Genomic DNA, 18,440 nt, shown 5'->3' on the forward strand with positions numbered 1-18,440 from the left:
GTTTTTGGTTTCTAGATTTTGCTTATAGAGAGACATTTTGGTGCAGTGATTAAAAGTATCGACTTTGAAATCAAAGAAACTTGAGTTAAATCCTTGTGCTACCACTTACTAGTGACCTGCAGCGAAGGCTTTTTTGACTGACCCCTCGATTCCTAAATCTTTAAAATGGTGCTAAAAATAATGCTACCTGTTTTACAGACTTGTTGTGAAGGACAGCAATAGGGTAAATTTCTAACAGCAAAATGTGTATTTAAAATTTTGTTAGACATTACTAATTTTTTTCTTTTTATTTGTTTTACTTATTTCAACTTTCCTGAGGTGGAATTGATTTTCATTAAACTGCACATATTTAAAGTGTATAATTTAATCAGTTTTGACATATTAATAGACCCATGAAGTGGTCACTTCACTTAAGATAACTAATATTTCTGTCACCCCTAGATTTGCTTTTTTGTAATCTTCTCTCTACTCCCATCCCCAAGCAGCAACTGATTTGCTTTTTCTTATCATAGAGTAGTTTGCGTTTGCTATTATTTTACATAAAATTATATAGTTTGTTTTATTTTCTGTTTCTTTGGCTTGGCTTCTTTAACACCATTATTCTGAGATTCATCTCTTTTATTGTGTGTGTCAGTGGTTCGTTCCTCTTTATTACTGAATAGCATTCTTGTATAGATATACATTTGTTCATTCATTTACTAGTTAATAGACAGTTGGCTTGTTTCTGGTTACGAGTATTACAAAAGAGCTGCTATGAACTTTAATGTAAAAGTCTTTGTATGAACATGTGCTTTTGTTTCTCTTGGGTAAATACCTAGGAGTGGCATGTCTGGCTTACATGGTAGGTGTATGTTTAACTTTTTAAGTTTTATAGTTTTAGATTTTACATTTATTTATTTATTTAAAGATTTTATTTATTTGTTTGACAGAGAGAGAGAGACAGGAGAGTTGGAACACAAGCAGGGGGAGTAGGAGAGGCAGAAGCAGGCTTCCCACGGGAGCAGGGAGCCCAAAGCGGGGTTTGATCCCAGGACCCTGGGATCATGACCTGAGCCGAAGGCAGATGCTTAACGACTGAGCCACCCAGGTGCCCCTAGATTTTACATTTAGATCTTTGATCCATTTGAAGTTAACTTTGTATATGGTGTGAGGTCAGAGTGTTTTTTTTTGTTTTTGTTTTTTCCCTACAGGGATATCTAGGTTATCTAGCACTATTTGTTGAAATGCCTCTCCTTTTTTATTGGATTGCTTTAGCATTTTTGTCAACAATCAGTTGACTAACTATGGGTCTGTTTCTGAACCTCTGTTCTGTTCCACAGATTTATACCTATCTTTGCTAGTACAACCAAACTGTTTTAATTTCTGCAGCTTCACGGTAAGTCCTGAAACTAGGAAGTGTAAGTTCTCCCACTTTGTTTTTTATTTTAAAATTCCATGGTTATTTTAGGTCATTTGCATTTCTATATAAATTTTAGTATCAATTTGTCAACTTTTGGTAAAAATGCCTGCTAGAATATTGATTGGGATTGCTTTAAATTGGGAGAGAATTGTCGTCTTGACAATATTGAATATTCAATGAATTTGATATATCTTTTTTCATTTATATAAGTCTTTAATTTCACTCAGCAGTGTTTTATAGTTCTAAATTAGTGGTTTTAGACAACTTTTATTGTATTTATTCCTAGGTAATTTTTATTTCTTGGTTCTATATGTGTTGTTTTTAAAAAAATTCACTTTTCAATCATTTGCTAGTAGTATGTAAGAATACAGTAGATTTTTGTATATTAACTTTATATTGTGCAATCTTGCTAAATTCTTTTATTCTAATAGTTGATTTGTAGGTTCTCTGAGATTTTCTTATTGATTGATTGATTGATTGATTGTAATTTCTACACCCAATGTGAGGCTTGAACTCACAACCCCAAGGTCAAGAGTTGAATGCTCTTCCAACTGGGCCAGCCAGGCACACACCCCCCCGTCCCAATTTTCTATGTAAATGATCATGTCATCTGGAAATAGGGCTGTTTTACTTCCTTCATGCCAACTTTACTTCTTTCTTTACTTACTTACTTGGCTCTGATGCAATGCTAGAACTTCTATGATAATGCCAAATAGAAGTGCTGAGAATGGCATTTTTGTCTTGGTCTTGGGAGGATGAAATTCAGTCTTTCACCATTAGATATGATATTAGTTGTAGGTTTTCCAAAGATGCCCTTTATTAGTTTTAGGAAATTCCTTATTATTCCTAGTTTGCTGAGAATTTCTTCTTTCCTTTTTAAATCATGAATTGGTTTTGAATTTTGTCAGTGCCTTTTCTGAATCTATTTAAATGACCATGTGATTTTTCTCCTTTATTCTGATAGTATGGTGAATTACATCAATTCATTCTTGAATGTTAATTCAATATTATGTTCTGGCTTTAGCCCTAACATAACATGATATACTATTATTTTTATATACTCTTAGATTTGGCTTGCTAGTATTTTGATAATTATCTTTACTTGGATATCCTGTAAAATTTTTTTTGTAATGACTTTGTTAGGTTTTAGTATTAGAATTACTCTAATACTCGTAAAACCAGTTGTGTTGTGTATTAGATACCTATTTCTTTGTAACAAATTATTTTATTTTATTTTATTTTATTTAAAGATTTTATTTATTTATTTGAGAGAGAGAGAGAATGAGAGATAGAAAGCACGAGAGGGAAGAGGGTCAGAGGGAGAAGCAGATTCCCCGCTGAGCAGGAAGCCCGATGTGGGACTCGATCCCGGGACTCCAGGATCATGACCTGAGCCGAAGGCAGTCGCTTAACCAACTGAGCCACCCAGGCACCCCTGTAACAAATTATTTTAAAATTTAGTAAGTGAAAGCACAAACAATTTCTCAGAATTTCTGTGAGTTAGGTATTCTTTAGTGGCTTAGCTGAACGATTCTGGCTCAGGATCTTTTATAAGGCTATAATCAAGGTATGGGGTGGGTACTGTAGTCATCTCTAGACTATTGGAGAAAGGTCAGCTTCCAAACTTCCTGGCATGAGCTGTAGTCTTCTGAAGGCTCGAATGAAGCTGTCACTTTTGTCACTTTTGTGACTTTTATGAGAAGTCCTGAGTTCTTTACTGTTTGTTGGTTAGAGGTCTCAGTTCTTTGCTGTCCTAAGGATTTCTTCCCTCCCAACATGGCAGCTTTCTTTTCCTAGAGTGAATGATTCAAGAGAGAGAGGCAGAAGCCACAATATCATAAACTAGCTTTGGATGTCTGACCTGTCATTTCTATCACATTCTATTTGTTAGAGTCCTAAGTACAGTTCATATTTGGGGTGGAGGGGAATTAGGCTTCACCTTTTGATAAGAGAAGTATCAAAGAATTTGTGGACATATGTACAGCCACATCAACCATATATCTGTATGTTCATCACTGTTAGAGCCTAATAAATCCAAGAGATCTCCTGATGATTCTTGCCTCCTGATCTTCATGCCCTTGTGTAATTTCTCCCAAATGGTTATCAGAGTTGCTTGGGTCACCAGTTGAATACTGTAGAGTAATGGTTTGTCACTTTCAAGACTAGGCCTTAAAAAGACTCTGCAGCTTTCTCATGGATCATTTGCTCTTGGGAAGGACAGTTTCTGTATTGTAAGCAGCCATATGGAAAGGCTCATGTGGTGAGGAACCGAGGCCTTCTGACAACTGCCATAGGAGTAAGCCGTCTTAGATTTTCTGGCTCTAGTCATTTCTTCAGATGACTGCAGCCCTGGCTGATGTCTTGACAAATAACTGCTATTGGTTTCTTGACATTCAGAAACTATGAGATAATAAATGTTTATTATTTTAAGCTTTTAGGTTTGAGGGTATTTTGTTACACAGTAACAGATAGCCAGTACAATCACTTCACCTTTATTAAAACAAATGATACATTACCAAAACTTGAATACTATTAGGGATTCTTTTTATGGGGATGGATTTCCAGGGTCCTGTGTCAAACAAGCCATTGTCATTATGTAGAGAAGTGTTTCTTATTCAGGGACATACAAACTACTTTGATTTAGAAGTAAAGTAATCTAGGGAGAACCCAGTGATACTGTTTATTGTGACTAAATTGCAAAGGTTAAAAATTCATTATCTTGTAAGCTTTGATAGTAAGTCAGTGTTTTTAGTGATAACCTTGTAAATTTCCTATCATTGACTAAGGTCTTGAATAAACTTTATTAAAATCCACAAAATAGCAATTTGAGGAGCTAATTCTTTATAAAAATAGTTTAGTTAGTTTATTTATTTATTTATTTATTTTTAGTACACTCCATACCCAGTGTGGAACCCTACACTGGGCTTGAATGCAGAACCCTGAGATCAAGACCTGAGCCAAAATTGAGTTGGATGCTTAACTGGCTGAGCCACCCAGGTGCCCATATAGATTTATTTTTATAAGTGATAAATACAGTAGTGTTGAATATTGTATGGAATTTATATTCTCAAGTTGTATAAGTTAGAAATTATATATAGTGAAAGAATTATCTTTGATAAGACCAGAAATTGTGAGGATGGATAAACAGTTTTTCACTAAACTGAGCATAGCCAGTTTTTCTTTCAGCATAGGAATGAATCAGTGTTTTTGCTGAACGTTAGATGAAATATTTGGCTCTTTTTTTGACATTGTATTGAAAAGACTTATCTTTCAATGCAGTCAGATACAGTCTTATTAAGATAGAGGTATTGGGAAGTGAGTGCAGCTGAGGGAATAACTGAGTGACATCTCTATTTTATGCTCACTCTGGAGTGTAGATATAATTGAGAGGAAAGACTGGTGATACAGGTTGCTTTTAAAAAATGTCTTTATGCTGAACACAGAAGTAAATTTATGTAAATAAATGTGCGTATAATATACTGCCATTGTATAAAAACAGAATGCTTGTGAAACGTGCACTTTTCTTTTTTGGGGAAAGTGTACACTATTAATTGTGATCTTTAGGTTATTTGATAGACTAAATTTAGTGGGATATGACACGAAAGTTTAAGTTTTGTTTATTTCTATATAGCACAGTATGGGAACCTCTGTTTATAATGAGGAGTCTATGTCACTGAGAAAAGTTTCAGTTTAATTCAGCCCGCACACAACCGGCATACACATTTGTTGAAGACATGTATTGTAGAAAGAGTAACATAAAAAAGTTTAAAATAGAACTTCTGTATTTTGGAGTATGCTACAATTGTCTGGAAAATTTACTGTCAGAAAATTTGTCATTACTTTTGGAACTTGCCTTATTGTACATGAAATTCTGAACCTATATAGCGGATCAATTAAGAAGTGATTGTTCCCATTGCTAAAGAGGCTGAATGTTCAGAAGTTATCACCAAGGAATTTCTTTAAATACTACATTCTTATATTTTACAATGTCTTATGGATTGCTCATCATTTAACAGTTAAGCTAAAGGATGGAAAGATCTTGACGCCAGTAGTAGGAATTTCTTCCAGTTGGAAATCAATTAAAGTAAAATTAAAGGAAGTGTAATTTTTTAGTATTACTGGGAAGATATAATTTGATTCACTAAGGTGACATTCATATTCTCTTTCAGGCTATACACCTGTGGCCTAAAGCTGTTGTCTTGTGGGAACTTTATTAATACAAAAATGTGTTTTATAAAATACAGCCGTGTCTACTTTAATACCATATAATTTCCTTTTAAAATGTGTAAATGTCCTTGCAAATTTTTGGATGAAATCTGTTGTACTCTTTTGTATTTGGAGGTAAATGGTTTAAAAAGTATTATACAGTTTCTCTTCAATTTAGTTTTGTATTATTTAAAGCATTAGTGTAACTGTTTCCAAGGGGTGCCTGGCTGGCTTAGTTGGAATTGCATGCCATTCTTGATCTTGGGGTCATGAGTTCGAGCCTCATGTTGGGTGTAGAGATTACTAAAAAAAATAAAAAAATAAAAATAAAGGATTAGGATAACTGTTTGACCTGGCCCGGAACTTGATTTTCAGTTGTCATCAGTTGTGAATTCCCCAGTGATTGGCTCTCAAATTTCACTAAGAGATCAGGCTATGTTACTTGTCGGTTTTAAGAAATCATGTGCAGCTTTCTGCTAATGCAGAAATTGTTCACACACCTAACGTAGAGCTTCAAGAAAATGAAAATGTCCTGTTTGAAACTAATGGTTTAGAATGTAGCTTCTTTTGTTATATCTGGAAGAATTAATGTTTAAAAGTGAAAATTCACACTGATAATTAATTTCTTACTCTCATTTAGCTCTTTCCTCATTTTTTGGTTATTATTCCAATTTATATCAATTTATGGACTGTATTCAAGTCAATATGAAAATTTTATCCGAATGTAGATCCAAATTTTGCAGTATTTTTGTGCATTTTTTTCTTTACTGTCTACATACAGACACACACACACACACACACACACACACGCTAGACTGACATTTTCTAGTGGTCAGTTGAAATATGACATTGAAATGCATTGTCGGAGGAGCGGGGCGTCTGGGTGGCTCAGTTGGTTAAGCGTCTGACTCTTAGCTCAGGTCTTGATCTCAGGGTCATGAGTTTGAGCCCCACATTGGGCTTTATGCTGGGCATGGAGCCTACTAAAAAAAAAAAAAAAAAAAAAAAGGAAATGCATTGTCTGGTAAAGTTATGCTGTATTCTATTTTGAAAGTTTTTAAAAAAAATTTTATTTTTAAGTAATCTCTACATCCCAATGTGGAACTTGAACCTACAACTCCAGCCAGGCGCCCCTGAAAATATTTTTAATAGAATGTTTTTAAGCATTTAACCCAAACAGCAGCCCATGAGTTTTGGGTTTTAGGGCAAGATTTTATTTCCTAGAATATCACTTGTGTTATTCTTATATTATGTCAGAAAAATATAGGAGACAAACTGCAGTTTGATTTCATTTCATACTTGTAAAGTATTTACACCCTTGTTATCTTAGAAAATTTGGTTATGAGTTATAGAGCTTCTCTTTCTATCCTTAATCCCAGAATATATTGAGCAAAAAGTTAGGAACAGAGAATATGAAATAGGAGAAGCTGTTCATGCATTCCCTGGGTTTTAGATTTTTTTTTTCTTCCTCTTCCAGGCAGTGCTCTAAGTTTGATTCTTATTTCAAACTTTCTTTTAGCACTTACTCCTAGTATAGTTGATGATACTAAGTTGAATATGAGGTAATCTTGGCCCAGGGGTCTTACAGCTATGTATGGAAGGTAGACAAATAAAATCTTACAATACAGTGTAGTAATTGTTATGATAAATTGTTGGAGTCATCTGAGGAGCATAATTCAGGTGGTGGGGTATAAGGAGTATAGTGGCACCAACAAGTATACCAGAGGGTCCAAGTCAGAAATGTGGAAGTCATTCTCAGTTTATGTTCATGGTTTATATCCTAGTGTCACCAAGTCTTGCCCATACTGTCCCTAAATAACTTTCAGATCACAGGCTTTATAATCATTCTATGATTTTAAAATATTTTTTTTGTTTACTTGATAGAGCAATTTCTACTTATGTAGATAATTTTGTTCCGTTAGGGGAATATACTCTCATGTGGATGTAAGTCCTCTAATTAGATTTTATTTAAATAATAGAAAATTGTAACCAGTTGGGATAGGGAGAAGATAAATGAAACTGAAATGTGAAAAATTAAAGTTGCACACAACTTTTGTGCAGTTAGATAATATATGTATTCCAAGTAGGTAATATAGATTTATACCTTAATGAAATCATATGGTCATATTAATTTGAAATTTGCACAACTGGCATCATAGTACACTTTAACCTTGCGTTTTTCAATTAGTGGTAGATCTTGAGTATTAGCAAATACTACTTTACCTCCTTTTTAGCACTTAATATTTCATTGTATGGATGTCTCTCCTATTGATGAGTATTTAGGAATATGAAATTTTGATAGCTTTCTAAATTTTTTTTAATAAAGTGTACCAGTTAATTCCCTACAACAGTATATAAAGGTGCCTGTCTCCCCATACACTTTTGCAACACTGAGAATTTCATAAAGGCTAAATTGGTTTAAACTACTGCAGTCACACTTAACACCTTTTGCATTTCATATTTGTATTGAGCAGCAGGTCTCCAATATGATTGTAAGAATACAGGAATAAAGTATTTTTTTCCTTGATATTTGTGCTTTAAGCAAATGCACAGGGTCAAGTTATAGTTTAAAATCATTTGACTTGATGAGTAGTATAAGTCTGAAAGAACATTTAGAAATACAGTTGCATGAAATGGCTATTGTTTGTAAGCAATTTATCCACCTCTTATTTTTGTAAAAGAATCATATTACAGTTAGTATGGGATCTATTCTTTGGGCAGCTGGAAAGCAGGACAAGGAAAAATCATTCTCCTTTTGTCCGGTAGAAAGTACATTGTGCCCTCTGGTACCAGACTTGGGCTTTTTTCGGAGGATAATGGATTCCACACAGGTGAGTCAGTCTTTTATGTTCTTACCAGGTGCATTATTGGTTTTCATGATGGCAGTCTAGGTGTTCTCATTCAGCAACGGTTTTAGCAAATTCTGCAAAAGAGCACAAATCAAAAAACAGAGATTCTCTCATTTTGAGTACAAGAAATGAATTTCTTAAACTTCTATTATACTTTTCTTGCTAGATGTTTATGAACTGTGACTCCTTTGAAAAATATATGTAATATATGTAGTTCGTTTGCTCTTTCTTTCTTTCTGCCTGCATGGACTCTGTGTCATGATCTATTTCTTTAATTTAGAACATGAAGTAAAGTATGTTGACTTAGAAGTTCTTTTCTTGCCCATAAACTGGGTTAAGTTAGAGTGGAAAGGATCCCCTGTTACAGAAGGTAATCCATGTCCCAGATTCTAGGAATAGGCAAGTTTAGATAGTCGTCTGAAGTTACCAATCATTTGATATTCACTTGGCTCTCAAATCACAATACTAAAATACATTTTGGATTTTAGCTAAGGAAAACATTTCAGAGTAATCTTAATGTAAGAACTCTTTGAATAGATTTCTGAGTGAAAACTATAATCTACCTCAGAGTCCTTAATAAGTGAGGAAAAGAAAGTACTTGCTACTTTAAAGTTTGGGGTCATCTTTTTTTCAGGTTTGCAAGTTGTTTATTTTTCAATTGTAACACTAAGGTATGAACTTAAACTATCATACCCCAAAGAGCTTATTTTATGTCCATGTTTAGTAAATATTTCAAAGGTTGCAATGAAATGTTATTTAGGTTATATTTCTTTGTGGGGGTACATTTCTTTTTAGGGTTATATTTTCCTTTTAAAGTTTCATTGCTTTCATTAAAAAAATACTGAGTACTACTATGTGGAAAGCATACCCATGGTTACAGAATGATACTATCTTTTGTCCTGGTTATTAGGTTTCTTGTTATTGAATATAACTGTAAAGGTTTTATGGGTTGCTTTTCCTTTCTTACATCTTGGTTTGTAAATAATAGCTTAGTTTAAATGTGTTATTTAACCTTTACTTGTGTGGGTTGACAATTTTTAGTATATATAAATAAATGGCCTAACGGGTAATTGTGGGATCAAACCATCTAGATCTGTGAGCTGATAAATTCTAATTCTGGTACTTTATATTTTGTAGCATTTTTTTCAAAACAGATATTCATATTTTCCTTTTTTCCTATGTTTTATTGATTCTATTTTTCTTCAGTTTTCCCTTTATGGAAATCATCTTCTTGCTTCTCACATAGCAAATTGCTGCTTCAATTTGAGTCAGTGACTTTAAGTTTGTAGTGCATCAACTGAAGACCATCATCTCCTCTTTCTTTTGAAAATCTCATGCTTAATTCTCAGGAGAAAAAATCCTATAGAATTCTTTGACATAATTACTATACTTTCTGGGTAAGTCTTATCTTTATGAGAAAATTTTTAGTTCTTTACTCCAATACTTTGTAATGGATTATAGTTGGTTTCAAATAGGTTATCAAGAAAGTGAATGTGGAAGATATTTTAGTACATTCTCTGGTAAAATAGTTCTATGTTATGGTATTCTTTAACTTTTATGTATGTTTCACTGAAAAGTGTGACTATCATTTGGCTAGAAATTTATACTGAGCACTGGTATTGTATGTAAGCAAAGTAAAAAAAAGAAAATGAAACATGTTTCTTCTAGCCCAGTTTGCAGTTTGGTTTATCAACTGCTGTATAGAGATAGCTTATTTTCATGTATACACTTTTTAAAGCCAAAAATAACCTATAAATCATCTAGCACAATGTCTTGCTTTTAATGGATGAGAGAATAGATTTTTCTTTTAAAGCTTTTCTGGCACCGAAACTTTGCAAATTCAGATTGGCCTCTTTCTCAGTTAAACTAATAAGTTAGTGAAGTCGAAAAAAATAGTATCTAAAGAGTTGATTTATACAGTTCTCATTAGTGCTAATGAAATTTCTTACTGAGGTTCAAATGAAGTTCTTACTGTTATCTTTATCGCTCATCTTTAATTGTTAATTTATGAATGAAATGGCTATTGCTGCATTGCTGGTTACTACGAACGCAACAGCTATAGCCTGTGTCATTTTAAATGAATAAATAAAGAGGAATGGCTTATACTTTTCTAAAATGTGCATATATGTTAATTTCTTAGAATCATAGACTGTTTATGTTGGAAGAAATCTTAGAGAGTATCTAGTCCATGTTCCTATCTTATAGATTAATAAACTAAGGTACAAAGTGGTGAATTATTTGTCTAATCTTCCATGACCATAAAGTATTTTGTATGCTTTCCTCTACTGTGTTTTAGTGAAGTTAGAGACCTTAATGCTGACTCCCAACTTTCATTTGGTTAAATTCCAGTTTATGAATGTGTTATATCATCTGCTTTCCTATTTAGTGTCAGTTATCAAGCAGTGAAAACTCAGAATTCATGGTGAGTAGTAATTGAGCAGAATCATTTCTGTAAACCTATCATTATCTGTAATTTAGAATTACAATGACCAGGAAGCAGTGTTAGTATAAGCGTAGTTTAATACATCCGTATTAATCCACCTGGCAGAATATAACATTTTAACATACCTTTTAGATCCACAGTGATGGAAAAAAATGATTAAATTGCTTATTGTCAAAACAAAGAACTGCTTTAGATATGGTCATTTAATAAGCTGTTTTGCTTCATGTAAACTAGTTTTGCTTAAGCTTCAGAGATATAGTCACATGGATTTATCTTTCAATGACAGTTGTTTACTGTCTGGGTTTATGTTTAATGCAGGTGCTGGTGACAGTTTGAGATTCTTGACTCATTGCCCGGCATGGAAAATGATCGGTTTTGTTGGCTATACACAGTACTGTCTTTTAATGTTCACTTTTTAATGCAGTTAAATCTGACTTAATTATTCTCTCTTTATAGTGTTATGAAAGTGTTATGGTAGTGTTGTGATCTACCTGTTCAACTACTGTATATACGTAAAATGAAAAGTTTATACGTACATGGTATTTATTGCAGTATAAAGTTATAAAGTTCAGAAATAGAAAATAAACATCAAATTTATACATTTATACACTTAAATTATACAATACTGTTATAGCCCTCTTTTTCTGGAAGGTCTGTTTGTGTCAGTACATTCTTTTTCCTTGTTTATGAATTTATGTCTGCAATAACAGTGACCAATTGCTAAGGAAACCTCTCTTCTCTATTAGATAGTAAAGCTAATTGTCTTTTGATATTGTACTGCTTACTGTCAAAGTCTCATAAATAGATAAAGCTTACCATAAACAGTTACAAGTTAATTGGTTATTTGGTTTTAGAACCTATATTTTAGCCACTTGTTTTATGTTGAATTAATGAATGTGAAGAGTACCTTAACTAAGGTATTAGAGTTGAATTGAAAGTAGGGAAGATTTGAGACAGAATTAGGCGGTAGATTGAAAGGATTTGGTGATCTGTTGGCTATGAGGCTAAGAAGGAGTAGTCTAGGGGCGCCTCGGTAGCCCAGTTGGCTAAGCATCTGCCTTTGGCTCAGGTCATGATCCTGGGGTCCTGGAATGGAGCCAAGAGCCAAGCCCAGTGTCAGGCTCTCTGCTCAGCAGGGAGCCTGCTTCTCCCTCTCCCTCTGCCACTCCCCCTGCTTGTGCTCTCTCGCTCCCTGTCTCAAATAAATAAAATCTTAAAAAAAAAAAGTAATCTAGGATAATTCTCACATTTGGGATATTGATTAGGTGAAGAATGGGATTTTGAAGATTCAGTGCATTTCTTTCTGGAACAAGGCAGGGAATATATCAGTAAATAATCAGGCAAATAAATTAACAAATGGTAATAGCTGAAATAGTGGGTTTTGGAATCTAGGTTGGTTATGAAAGGTAGTGTAACTAGGAGTTACCTGAAATTAGGAGAAAAAGGAAGTACCGAAGTATTGGAGGTCTGGGTGAGATCAAGGAGAGCAGTGTAGGTAATGAGGGATTGAAAGCTGATAATTCAGCTTGTGGCCAGAGTTTAGAATATTTTTTATTTTATTTTATTTACTTATTTATTTATGAAATTATTTATCTGACAGAGAGTGTACACGCACACAAGCAGGGGGAGCAGTAGGCAGAAGGAGAGGAAGAAGCAGGCTTCCCGCTGAGTAGGGAGCCCTACTCTTGGCTCTGTCTCAGGACCCCGAGATCATGACCTGAACTGAAGGCAGACGCTTAACTGACTGAGCCACCAGAGTTTAGAATATAACTAAACAGGCGGATATTGCTGGAGAACTAGTGACAAGAAAGCTAAACACCGGACAAAAAAAGTTTAAGAGAGTTAAAAAAATAGAGCTTCTTAAAATTAAGGTGACTTTGGAAATCGGAGGCGTAGCCAGAGTAGTTTATTACTGATGGCTTATATTTACAGTTAAACTGAACATAAAAATCTTGTCCTCTAGCCCACCTAACACATACTGCGCTGTGTTAAAAAGTTTTGAACTTAATCATATGACTGGTTTTAGCGGAAGTTGGATGTAACTTTCTTTTAAATGTAAATACTTTTCTGCATCTATACAATTTAAACCTGCAATCTTAGAAGTATATATATTTTATGATACATACATATTAGATATATATTTTAAATCTTGCCATACAAAAGTAGAAATATAATTTGAAAAAATATTTGTAAAATGAGTCTCTTAACTTTCCAGTATTTATTTTTAGTGATGTTCTAAGATGATGATTCAGTTAATGTAAAGGAATTCCAGTGTTAAATAATACAAACTACTCCCCCCCGCCCTTTCTGGGCAGCCATCTTGTTTTTCAAAATCTTTTTGAGAAACTTTCAGATATAGGAAAAACAAAAAATTTACTGGACAGTTAATACCATTCATTATATGACTATTTGGATTTCATTTTTGGGAGGTTTATTAACATAGTGTAAGGAATTAATTATTAAAAACAAATGTATTGGAAAAAAACCAAATGTATTTGGGTAGATTCTTGTTAGAATTTAAAATATATTACCGTTGACATTTGAAACAAAAAAGAATAAACATTTTTTAAGAAATAGGTAATGTTTTCAGATAATATGGAGAGAATGTAGGGAATTACAGTTCAATAATAAAAACTAATGTTTGTAGGTAAATCAAGTTTGAGAGTTTCTGTTTTAATAAGTTGTTAAGGTTCAGTTTCAGAGATCTGTTTCTCTTATAGTAAACATTTTTAATATAGGAGCAGATCAGGGAAATGGTTTCCATATGCTTCTTGAGGTGTTAACAATGCACTTTTGGATTGGGAATGCAATATAAACCTAAACTACATTCTGGAAGGTGAGTGGAGGAGCATTTCAATGGTAATATGTACAAGAAACCCTTGTGCTTTGTGGATTTGTGACTTAGGGTTTTGTGGGTTTCTGGTACATAGAAATTACTCCCCCACAAAACTGGAGTCTAATACACCTTACTCTGGCCAGCTTACAGCCTTAGTCTGGCCCAGTATTTTCTACAGTTCATCCCTTTGGAATCTTTCTTGGATACACTTACTTTTGAGAGAATTGAGGCCAGTTTTGGGGCCTGATCTCAGGGACATAAGATATATAAAACAATGAGGATGGTTTAGGGGAAGCAAAAAAAAAAAAAAAAATCCGAGGTTTAATTCATCTGTCAGACCCTTCTGGGACTTCTAATGATCTTGGAGGCAGGAACAGTTAAGTTTTTGAATTATGATGAACTTTATCCTACTTGAGGTTGAGTATATAGTATTATTACCTGTTTATTAAGAGCTCTAAAATATATCCACTTAAAAATAGAATGGTTGTCCTTAATGGTATTTGTAATTTTGAAGTTGCATTTTAATAATTTTCTTCTTGGTTGACTTTTTAAAAGTCTTTGTTGACTTTTAAAAAAAATTTGTTATGATCTTTCTAAGTGATGTGATCCATAGAAACACAAGGAAAAATTCTAATGGCTTTTAGAGTTATATCTCTTAACAGGATTTTTCTAATCTTTCTTTCAGGATAACAACAAAGTCTTTCAAATGAAGGTGGGGCAAGAGAGAATTAGAATAACCTAGGAAGTTTTTAAAAAGTACTATCACTCCTGCAGAAATGCTTACTGTGTCCTAGGCATAGTACTGAATGCTCTTTATTCATTATCTCATTTAATCTTTATAATAAGTCTAATTGGTAGGTACTGTTAATATCCTCTTTTTATGGATGTGAGAATTGAGGCTTAGAGACTTTAAGTAACTTGCCTGAGGTAACAAAACTAGTAAATGGCTCAGCCTGGATTCATCTAGGTCTAATTGGTGACAAATCTGCTTCTAAATCACCATGCTGTAATTTACTTCCCACAAACCCCTTTTGTCTTTCTCTTCTATATCAGAATGGGGGTCAATGGCAAGGCCATACATTTTCAAAAAGTTACTCGAGTCCCCAAGGCTATAATGTTGAATTTACATTAAAATTTTTTTTTGCATACAAAAGTATGTGTATAACATGTTTAGCTTAATAAATAATAAACACCTGTGTACTTACCATCTAGATTAAGAAATAGGATATTATCAAAAAAAAGAAGTAGGATATTGTTGATAACATTGAAGACTTTGTCCTTTTTTAATCATTATTTAAAAAATTTTTAAATTAATTTTTAATTTTTAATTATTTAATTTTTAATTATTTTATTATTTTTTTAAAAGTAAGCCTTATGCTTCAGGTGGGGCTTGAACCCAAGACTCTGAGGTCAAGAGTTACACGCTCTTTGGACTGAGCCCAGCCAGGAGTGCCAAGTTTTTAATTTTAATTCTGGTTATAATTAACATACAGTGTTATATTAGTTTCCAGTGTACAGTATTGTGATCAGCAGTTCTGTACATTACTAAGTGCTCATCATGATGAGTGTACTCTTTAATCACCATCACCTATTTTACCCATCCCTCCCACCATCTGTCCTCTGTTAACCATGTCCTTTCTTTGTCATATTTCCTCCTTCTCTCATAGAGATGATTGCCACCCTGAATTTTGTGTTAATCATTCTTCCTTTTTTTCTTTTCTTTATAGATTTGCTGCATATTGCTCGATCTCTAAGCAGTATATTATTTAGTTTTGAATTTTACGTAAGTGTATGTATTATATATATATATATGTGTGTGTTCTTTTTTTTAAAAGATTTTTTTTGCGGTAAAAAATAACATTAAATTTACCATCTTTATCATTGTTAAGTGTCTAGTTTAGTAATGGTAAGTATGTTTACATTGGTACCTGAGATTTCCATAATTTTTTCATCTTGCAAAACTGGAACTCTTATTGACACTCATTCTCACTTTTCCCACCCCCCAGCCCTTACAGACACCTTTCTATTTTCTGTTTCTCTGATTTCGACTACTTTTGATACTTTATATAAGTGGAATCATACAGTATTTGTCCTTTTGTGACTAGCTTATTTCACTTAGCATAATGTCCTCAAGGTCACCTATTTTTAAGGCTCAGTTCCATTGTACGTATATACCATATTTTGTTTATTCATTCAACCATTGGTGGACATTTAGGTTATTTCCATATTTTGGTTATTGTGAATCATACTACAAATAACGTGGTAGTGTGGATATCTCTTTGAGATTCTGATTTTAGTTCCTTTGGATATATATACCCAGAAGTGGGATTGCTGGATCATATGTTAATTTTTAATTTTTTGAGGAACCTCCGTACTGTTTTCCATTGTGACTGTACCATTTTACATCCCTACTAGCAGTGTACAAGGGTTATAGTTTATATATTGTTCTTTTCAAGTTTGTTTGTTTAGCATTGTTTTTGAGTTGTAGTTTTGAGATTCATCCATGTTGATATATATTGTTGTAATTGGTTCCTTTTCACTGCTGTATAGTATGCAGCATGTGCATACTATATGTCATACCACTGCATGACTATGCTATATTGCATTTTATTTATCCCATTCTGTTAATGGACATATGGGTTGTTTCTAAATTTATTTTTGCTATAGGAAATACTTGGATAACATTTCTGTACATGTCTCCTGTGTGCACATGGTTAGGATTTCTCTAGGATATACCTAGATTAGAATTGTTAGGCCATAAGGCCGGTGCATGTTTAATTTTAATAGGAAATGCCTATCAGTTATCCACTCTACCCTTTTATCAGTAGTTTGAAAATCTGGTTTTTATATATTTGCCAACTTTTGGTATTGTCAGACTTTATAATTTTAAAAAAATTAAAAAAATTTTCAGATGTGAAACGGTTTTTCACTACAGTTATAAAATGTATTTCCCTGATCATCTTCTCATGCTTTTGGTAGTTTCTGGTTCCTTTTCTGTTAATGTATAATGTGAGAGTTTGAGCACTTTTCAGTCCATCTTCATTGCTGTTGCCTTGTTTGGAGTACCTTCATCTTTTTCTTAGATTACAGTAATAGCCTATGACTTTGTTTATCTGCTTTTGTCCATACCGGCCAAAGTGATTTTTTTATTTTATTTTATTTTATTTTATTTTATTTTATTTTTTTTTGAGAGAGAGTGAGCGAGCAAGCACAAGCACATGCAAGCAGGGACCGGACATGGGAAGGTGGGGGGGGGGGGAAGTGCAGAGAGAGAGAGAAAGAGAGAGAGAGAGAGAATTTTTTTTAAAGATTTTTTTTTAAATTTATATTTGAGAGGGAGAGCACAAGCAGGGCGAGGAACAGAGGGAGAGAAGCAGGCTCCCCGCTGAGCAGGGAGCCTGACTTTGGGCTCAATCCTAGGACCGAGATCATGACCTGAGCTGAAGGCAGATGCTTAACTGACTGAGCCACCCAAGTGCGCCGAGAGAGAGAATCTTTTTTTTTTTTTTTTAAGATTTTATTTATTTATTTGACAGAGACACAGCGAGAGCAGGAACACAAGCAGGGGGAGCAGGGGAGGGAGAATTAGGCTTCCCGCTGAGCAGGGAGCCCAATGTGGGGCTCGATCCCAGGACCTTGGGACCATGAACTGAGCTGAAGGCAGACGCTTAATGACCGAGCCACCCAGGAGCCCCAAGAGAGAGAATCTTAAGCAGGCTCCACACTCCGCGTGGAGCCTGCTGCAGGGTTTGATCTCAGGACTCTGAGATCAGGACCTGAGCTGAAATCAAGAGTTGACACTTAATTAACTGAGCCACCCAGGCACCCCTAGAGTGATCCTTTAAATAAGTAATTTATATCACATCACTTCTCTGCTCTAAACTGCGGTAACTTCTCAGTTCACATGCAGTAAAAGCCAGAGTCCTCGCAGTGTCTCTTCTGTCTTACATGATCTTTCTCCAGCCTCTCTGATAGGCTTCCTGAGGGCAGGGATCTTTTTTGCTTCCTGAGGCATACCCAGTGCCTCCAACAGTGCCTATCACATTAATGAATATTTATTGAATAAAGTTGAATCAGACAACTAAATAAATGCCCATTTTCTGTGGTGTGTGTAGATTTTCCTCAAAAGTATTTTAGTTCTCTGAATAGGAATTTTCTATAAAACTGTAATAATGACCTTATACTTGGTTTTAGTTATATACTGAAAGGTTTCATTTTTCCTTGTTGAGCACTTGTTTAGATGAATTAACACATTTTTAAGGGATATAATATAACTTTTGTTTATATGTATTTTATAAAAGGATGATCAATGGTAATTTTAAGATCAAAGCTAGGTATTTAGATCAGAAACTGTGATTGCGTTATTGGTTTCATCACAGAGATAAGCTCATTTCATGTTAATCACAAATGAGACAATCTAATGGGTCTAAAAGTAAAAAGCCAACTTGGGAGTTCTTGGTTGTATTCTAGTGCAGGATGTGGAGTGCCAGAGTGCTGGGAAGAATGAAGAGTAATTCCAAGGCTCTGGGTGGCTGAATAAACAAATGAAGAGAGGAAGGCAAACTCCAGGAGCTATTGTTTTTAACGAGTGAAATTGTGGTAGATGATAGAGAAACTTTGAAAGCTGGAGTTGTTATGTTTGTTACAGCGAGTGGAACTATATTTTACCAAGGTATTATATTCATTCAACCAGTATTTGTCCTGAAA

At 34.0% G+C, this 18,440-nt stretch overlaps 1 protein-coding gene across 2 annotated transcripts in view; it reads left to right on the forward strand.

Moving 5' to 3' along the window:
• The window catches only part of MNAT1 (MNAT1 component of CDK activating kinase), a 202,047-nt gene that overhangs the window by 14,758 nt on the left and 168,849 nt on the right, over positions 1-18,440 (forward strand). The window contains exon 2 of one of the 2 annotated variants that reach the window (XM_073895320.1): positions 15,461-15,516. The exons of the other annotated variant lie outside the window; for it this stretch is intronic. The gene's annotated coding sequence lies outside the window, so the exon portion shown is untranslated. The remainder of the gene's footprint in view (positions 1-15,460; positions 15,517-18,440) is intronic. 2 annotated transcript variants of the gene reach the window in all.

The sequence above is a fragment of the Callorhinus ursinus genome, unplaced genomic scaffold, assembly GCF_003265705.2.
Source record: "Callorhinus ursinus isolate GAN/ISIS: 27379988/994484 unplaced genomic scaffold, GSC_fseal_2.0 scaffold8, whole genome shotgun sequence".
Taxonomy (NCBI): domain Eukaryota; kingdom Metazoa; phylum Chordata; class Mammalia; order Carnivora; family Otariidae; genus Callorhinus; species Callorhinus ursinus.